Source organism: Leuciscus leuciscus (genome assembly GCF_965113295.1).
Source record: "Leuciscus leuciscus genome assembly, chromosome: 3".
Taxonomy (NCBI): Eukaryota; Metazoa; Chordata; class Actinopteri; order Cypriniformes; family Leuciscidae; genus Leuciscus; species Leuciscus leuciscus.
The window spans coordinates 22,439,589-22,447,723 of NC_138727.1; the positions used below are offsets into that span (position 1 = coordinate 22,439,589).

Here is an 8,135-nt window from a genome sequence, read left to right on the forward strand (position 1 = left end):
TAAATTAAGACCACCGATAAAGTTTTAAAACGATCCAGTACAGCCTTCTCATGATTTTTTATTTTGTAATATTCTATTGATGTAATATTAAGCCTTCTAAACAGAACTCACTAAATGTCATTTTAAGACTATCATTGTTATCATAGAAATGTTTTTATAGAGTGATAAAAGTCAAAATGGTCAATAAATTAGAAGTTAAGGTACTTTGCCTTTATATGAGCCATTATTGTTTTGCAGATAATGCAAAGGCAGAAATTAATGCAGTAACTTCCGAATAAGGGTCAAAGGTCAAGTTTGAGCTCAATTTTTTTTTTTTATGTAGATAAATATATTCATTATGACAACTACTTGGCAAATTTTCAATGTCCTACACTGAAAAAATATTTTCATTCATCCAATTAAAAGATTTTAGGGTAATGGTTCACATCTATATTTTATAACTTGAGCCAATGAAAAATAAATAACTTGCCCTTACAAATATTTTCTATGTCTATGAAAACTATTTTATAAAACTTGGCACAAAGCATATTTTTCTTGTTGAAAAAAATCAATTAATTTAAATTCTATTTTTGATCTAAACAAAAATATATAGATTTAATCAAAACAAAAATTCTCATTTAATAAATATGTATTAGAAATTATTTGTTTTCTCCAATTAAATAGATATTGATTTAATAATACAATTATTTCTCATTTTTAAAAATACAAGTTAATAGAAATTATTTATTTTAAACAAACAAAAAGATATGGATTCAATAAAACATATTTCCCATTAAGGAACATTAATTAATCTTGTCCAAAATCAAATAAAAAAGACACATCATTTTCATTAAATCGATATTTATTAAATTATTATATACATTACTTCCACACATCCACAATTTCGTGTCAGATTTTCAACTTTTTCAACATTTGCGACAGACAGCAAGTCCCTCGGAACCTCTTGACCCTCAAGTATGATTCCAATGTTTGTGGGTATACAGCTTGTGCATCTCTGATGACAAAGATTTCCATGGTTTCTGCTGAAGAGTTTTTTCAGCCTCTTCCTTCTCCAACACCTGGAAAAGAATTTAGGAAGGAGAAAAGAAAAAGAAAAAAAGAATAAGGAATCAATACAGCTTGGGTTTCCCCCCAAATTAGTTTACATAATACTAATACTTCTAACTAATTATAAAATTTACTCCAATTTGTTGTTGACATATAAATATAAGTTGCACAAACTTTCCAGCACATGGGACTCTGATTTTAGCTGAAAGTAATTGTTTCTATATTTGAAATTAGCCTTCAGACTGTTATCAGACATATATCTGAACATAGTCTGATGGCTAATTTTAAGTGGACAGCCATATCTAGCATTTTCACATCTCTAAAGTAATCTGGCCTTACCAGGAAATCTTTGATGAGGTCCTCCACTGTTTCTCCCATATAAAGGACGAGATATTTCAGTGCTCTTTGTATCGGTGTCAGTATCCTGCATCAAGATAGTACAAATTTGGCATGAGGGTACATTATGGTCAACAAACTTTAGCACAATATACGTTATCAGTTGATATAATAATCATTATAATATATGATTCAATAGTGTGTCAATCCTATTACTAACGCCACGAAAAAATGTCTGCCCCCCAGAGTCCTCTGGCTAGTAGCTGCTACTACACTTTTTTGAAAACCAACCGACATCAACCGATTGGCGCCAATGCAGTATTATACTTCTATGCATACAATCCATAAATAAATGACCATTGTGAGGGTCGACAGTCATACGTGTTAGATAACGTTACCATTAATCACAAGTGAACGTCATTCCTTTTACATGTAAGTTAACTTTAGCTCCTTAGTTGATCAGGTTTCTACGGTTTTAACCAGAGAACGTCGGTTTTTATGACGCTGCATTGAGATAACGTTATGTTTAATGATTAAACGTTCACGTTAATTACCATTGTAAAATCAAAATAAGCCAGGGGTAAACGTAGGCTATATGTTCCCTTTTGCAATCGGTCAGGAATTGATTAACGTCGACACATTAACTTGCCTAGTGTAAACTAAGCTAGCTAACACATTTTTAAACTAACGTAAGTTACATAACGATATCTAACAGATAAATTCGGCAGAGCAACATGTCTTGTACAGGCTTCTAAATATACAGCAGCACATTTAAATGGTTGTTTGTTTCACTTACTTCAGTTTATCCGCGATGAAATCTGATTCTCTCTGGAGCAGCAAAGTGATCCACGGCACTTAGAAGAGCGGTTACAGCGGTCTGCTGACGTGGTCGTTGTCGTCGAGAAGATTTGTGTTTAATGCCCATGCGCAATCCTGTGTGTAACCTTGAAATTGTACATTCGTCGAAACAAATATTTCTTATTTGAGCTCTTAATGAAAAATATTTATATTTAACTATGTTTTGAACGAAAAAAATATTATTTGAAAAATAAAACAAATAATGGTAAACTGAATTGAAAGACAAATTATTAATTGGATGAAGTACTGCTTGAAAACCTTTTTACAGTGTACCTATCATACAAATTGGCTGGACAACAAAAAAACTTTAAAGTAATTTTTCTCAGTTTCACACTCTGGTGAGTTAAGGTCTTTTGCCTTTGTAGGGCAGTATACCCTTGTTGCTTCATTATTAACACTCCCTGTGATATATTATCCCCGCGTCAGTTTTGGCACTCTGCCAGCTAGATGCATGAGTGTTTCAATCAGGTCCTGTACCCGGACTGCAGGGGCTTTAGCTCTTTGTTGTGTTAATCTGCTATGGCGTGTGTAAAAATGTTCTGTCAACTCTGCATATATCGATATTAAATGAAAATAAATGCCTTAAGCCTTGTGTTTTTAAATACGTTTTTTTAATATTTTTTTTTATATTATTTTATGCCTAAACATACCCAGTCACAAAAAAATATTAAAGCTATCCTATGGCTTTATATCACTTTAACACGGTAAAGGGCTCATACTGTAGGCCTACATTTTGGCAAATTATTTCCAATGCTATCACGGATCATAACCTCATCATCTAGAAACTGCCACTCAGAATACATACATAGGACATGAAGACATCATAGGGGATTGTGAACATATTTCACTGGAACTTCATCTTCATTACATATATATATATATATATATATATATATATATTAGGGGTGTAACGATACGCGTATTCGTATCGAACCGTTCGGTACGAGGCTTTCGGTTCGGTTTTCGGTACGCATTACGTACCGAACGGTTCGTTGGACCATTTTTTCTGCCGACCAAAATTTCGTTATTTCAAATGAAGGCACGTCGCGGGTGGCAAGCGCGCTCAAAGAGGCTGGCGCGACCACAACATCAACTGGCAAATGCAATGCAAGGAACGAAACTGAGCTACTCTTATTGTGTTTGTGTGGACCGTTTATCAGTTTTGACCTGTGAAGCGGGACTCGCGAGCCCTATATGCGCGAGCCTGATCAAGCAACACCACACAGCGCTAAGAGATCCAGACCAGTAAAGAAAGCATTTGAATTTCAAATGCTTTTTGAACTCGCCACTTAAGTAATAACATTTATTACATTTATACAGCTGCGAGATCTAGTGAGAAACATGCACATTTCTCTGTTATTAACGGATCAAACAGCGCTGACGTGGAAACCAGGAAGAAACATCGTGCCATGAATGAACTGGCCGGTGTCCACTGATCAGCAACATTCACCGTGGAATGGATTTGCTGTAGTAACACTAACTGCAAGGTATGGAAGTTTGTCAGGAATAGTGGGCTATAATGCTTTCAAGTAACATTACGTCTGTTTTATTTTGACATTATGAATAATTTTTTTTTTCATTTATATATAGACACCGCCACCGGCTTGGGCCCGCAATCGCTGCGAGCAGCTATATTTTATTAGGGCCCAAGCCCTGAAAGGGCGAAGGCCCTATTGTTTTCGGAAGGATTATTATTATTATTATTATTAGGGCCCAAGCCCTGAAAGGGCGAAGGCCCTATTGTTTCCGGTAGGATTATTAGGGCCCAAGCCCTGAAAGGGCGAAGGCCCTATTGTTTTCGGTAGGATTATTTATTATTATTAGGGCCCAAGCCCTGAAAGGGCGAAGGCCCTATTGTTTCCGGTAGGATTATTTATTATTAGGGCCCAAGCCCTGAAAGGGCGAAGGCCCTATTGTTTCCGGTAGGATTATTTATTATTAGGGCCCAAGCCCTGAAAGGGCGAAGGCCCTATTGTTTTCGGTAGGATTATTTATTATTATTATTAGGGCCCAAGCCCTGAAAGGGCGAAGGCCCTATTGTTTTCGGTAGGATTATTAGGGCCCAAGCCCTAAAAGGGCGAAGGCCCTATTGTTTCCGGTAGGATTATTAGGGCCCAAGCCCTGAAAGGGCGAAGGCCCTATTGTTTTCGGTAGGATTATTAGGGCCCAAGCCCTGAAAGGGCGAAGGCCCTATTGTTTTCGGTAGGATTATTTATTATTAGGGCCCAAGCCCTGAAAGGGCGAAGGCCCTATTGTTTCCGGTAGGATTATTAGGGCCCAAGCCCTGAAAGGGCGAAGGCCCTATTGTTTTCGGTAGGATTATTTATTATTATTATTATTATTTTGTCAACCTTTCGGGCACTTTTGGGGTTCTTAACATGCTCGAAAACTCTTGAAATGTTGCACACACGTCAGAACCCGCGGCCATCAGGGCCGGACTGAAGCTGGTACCCGGGCGTGGCAGGGGGGCTCGACAGCGCCCCCTGGAATGGTGTCCGAAAACTTGGTCCATAAATCAAACACACTTGCATATAATAATATGAAACTCAGTACACATATAGAACTCATCGGGCCGAACAACTTTTGTGCTCTAAGTTTTACGCCAGCCCAACAGGAAGTCAACTATTATGTGTTGTTTGAAAAACGCATCCTCTGGAATTTGAAATACTCCTCCTAGAAAATTCGTCCAATCACAACCAAACTCGGTCAGCATAAAGACAAGACGTTGAGGATGCTAAATTGCGGACGGATTTTTGATATCTCGAACGGTTTGGCCGTGGCGAGGAAACAAATTTATAGCGAGAAAAGATAAACAGGAAGTGTGTTATAACTTCTGCATACATTAACTGATCTTGATTAAACTTCAGCAGTGTGTTCGTTGTAAGAGGCCGATCACATGGATGTGACTATTGTGAGTCAAAGTTATAGCGCCACCAACTGGCAGCAGGAAGTGTGTCCCTTTCAAAATGCTTTGAAATCACCCTCTTATTTTTACCCGATTTGCTTCAAACTTTATGTGTATAATGTAAACACACGGCAGATGTAGACCTATGAAAGGATTTTTGATATCTTTAATACTGTTGCCATGGCAACGCTTCAAACTTTAATATTCTTTTTTGATGCTTTTGAGACTCTTAACATACTTGAAATTGGATGAAACTCGACAGACACATCACATTTATTATCCAGTAGACATGTGAAAAGTTTCAGAAACGGGCGTGGTGAGGGGCTCAGTAGCGCCACCTTTAGTCATAAGTGGGGGGGTTAGTTTTATCAACAGCAACAAAACTTGGTATGTGTATTGTTCTCATCAAGACGGACAACTTTCTAATTTACATTAACGATCTCCGACCAACAGGAAGAGAGATATTTTGGTTTGAATGTGGATTTTCTGAAGAATTTTCTCTCCCACTCTCTGTGTCTCTGTGTGTGTGAGGGGAGGGGGGATTTGACTATTGCTTTTATATTGTTAATCAAGGTTTCAGGGGCTTTTGGGGTCCTTAACGTGCTCAAAAACTCTTGAAACTTTACATACAAGTCGGAACCCCCTGCCATCAGGGACGGGTTGAAGCTGGTACCCGGGCGTGGCAGGGGGGCTCAACAGCGCCCCCTGGAATGGGGTCCGAAAACTTGGTCCATAGATCAAACTAGCTTGCATGAATTAATATGAAACTCAGCACACATATAGATCTCATCGGGCCGAACAACTTTCGTGCTCTAAGTTTTGCGCCAGCCCAACAGGAAGTCGGCTATTATGGGTTGTTTGGAAAACGCTTGCTGTGGAATGTGAAATACTCCTCCTAGAGAATTCGTCCAATCCCCACAAAACTCGGTCAGCATGAAGTCAAGACATTGAGGATGCTAAATTGCGGACGGATTTTTGATATCTCGAATGGTTTGGCCGTGGCGAGGAAACGAATTTATGGCGAGAAAAGAGAAACACGAAGTGTTATAACTTCTGCACACATTAACTGATCTTGATGAAACTTCAGCAGTGTGTTCGTGGTAAGAGGCCGATCAGATGGATGTAACTATTGTGAGTCAAAGTTATAGCGCCACCAATTGGTAGCAGGAAGTGTGTCACTTTCAAAATGCTTTTGACAAAAGTGGGGGGGTTAGTTTTACCCACAGTTATAAAAATCAGTACGTATATTGGTCTCATCAAGCCGGACAACTTTCTAATTTACAGTCATTAGCTCAGACCAACAGGAAGTCAGATATTTTGGTTTGAATGTGGATTTCTTTGCAAAATCAGCCTCTGAATTTTTACCCAGTCCTCTTAAGTGGTTTATTTTATTCCCACAAAACTTTTTCAACATGATGCAGGAAGTCAGATATTTTGGTTTGAATGTGGATTTCTTTGCAAAATCAGCCTCTGAATTTTTACCCAGTCCTCTTAAGTGGTTTATTTTATTCCCACAACACTTTTTCAACATGATGAAAATACATTAAAGATGCTAAATTGTAAACGCATAATAAATATCTCAAACGGTTTTGCTATGGCGAGGGATTAAAGTAATGTCAAAAAAGGAAACACTAAAAACCTCCTATCTTCTAAAAATGTAATTATACACCATGTATTTCTATATAAAATTATACAAATATCAGAACTAAACCCATTTTATTCTTTTTTTTTTTCTATTTAATAATTGTTTAAGTTTAAAAACATCCAGAATGTTTTTTTAGTCCAAATTTTCTTTTTAAAATATGTCATTCATAGTGCTATACTGCCCTCTTGTGTTCAAAGTCAGGTAGGCCTATTGTATCTATATAAAATATACTAGGTACCGGTATGTGACGGTGAGGAATATTTTACCACCGGTTAATCAACGTGTGACACTGCTGGGGGCTTTTGAATTGCTAACTTAAAAATGAAAGTAAAATATGTTTGTCCGCACTGACATGGATAATGGTGCAGAGCGAGCGTTTTCAATGAATTCCTATGGAAGTAGGAATGAACTAAAAAACGTTCGCTCTTCTCTGCCCATTCCTCGCCGTGGATGCACACCATATATACAGTATATATATATATATATATATATTTATTTATTTATTGTTACATATATATAATGTATATATTTTTTGTTACATTTATATATATATATATATATATATATATATATATAGCTGCGAGCAGCGATGGAGGGCCCAAGCCGGTGACACCGCCACCCCGGTGGCTTTAGTGTAACTAAAGGCACCAGGGTGGCGGTGCCACCGGCTTGGGCCCGCAATCCAAGAACCCGCGGCCATCTTGGGCCCGCGGGTTTACCAAGAACCCGCGGCCATCAGGGCCGGGCTGAAGCTGGTACCCGGGCGTGGCAGGGGGGCTCGACAGCGCCCCCTTGAACGGGGTCCGAAAACTTGGTCCATATATCAAACACGCTTGCATGAATTAGTATGAAACTCGGTACACATATAGATCTTATCGGGCCAAACAATATTCGTGCTTTAAGTTTTACGCCAGCCCAAAAGGAAGTCGGCTATTATGCGTTGTTTGAAAAACGTACGCTCTGGAATTTAAAATACTCCTCCTAGGAAATTCATCCATTCGCATCCAACCTCGGTCAGCATAAAGTCAAGACATTGAGGATGCTAAATTGCGGACGGATTTTAAATATCTCGAACGGTTTGGCCGTGGCGAGGAAACAAATTTATGGCGAGAAAAGAGAAACAGGAAGTGCTTTATAACTTCAGCATACATTAACTAATCTTGCTGAAACTTCCACAGTGTGTTCATTGTCAGAGGCCGATCACATGGATGTGACTATTGTGAGTCAAAGTTATAGCGCCACCAACTGGCAACAGGAAGTGTGTCACTTTCAAAATGCTTTGAAATCACTCTCTTATTTTTACCCGATTTGCTTAAAACTTTATGTGTATAATGTAGACACACG

General features: G+C 38.3%; 1 long non-coding RNA gene across 1 annotated transcript; it reads right to left on the reverse strand.

The window, feature by feature from the left end:
- Positions 1-945: 945 nt before the first annotated feature.
- LOC309495778 lies at positions 946-2,507 on the reverse strand. Its single transcript, XR_014204822.1, has 3 exons — positions 2,180-2,507; positions 1,387-1,471; positions 946-1,058 (listed from the first exon to the last, which is right to left on the reverse strand). It is a non-coding gene; the product is annotated as an uncharacterized lncRNA (long non-coding RNA).
- Positions 2,508-8,135: the final 5,628 nt, after the last annotated feature.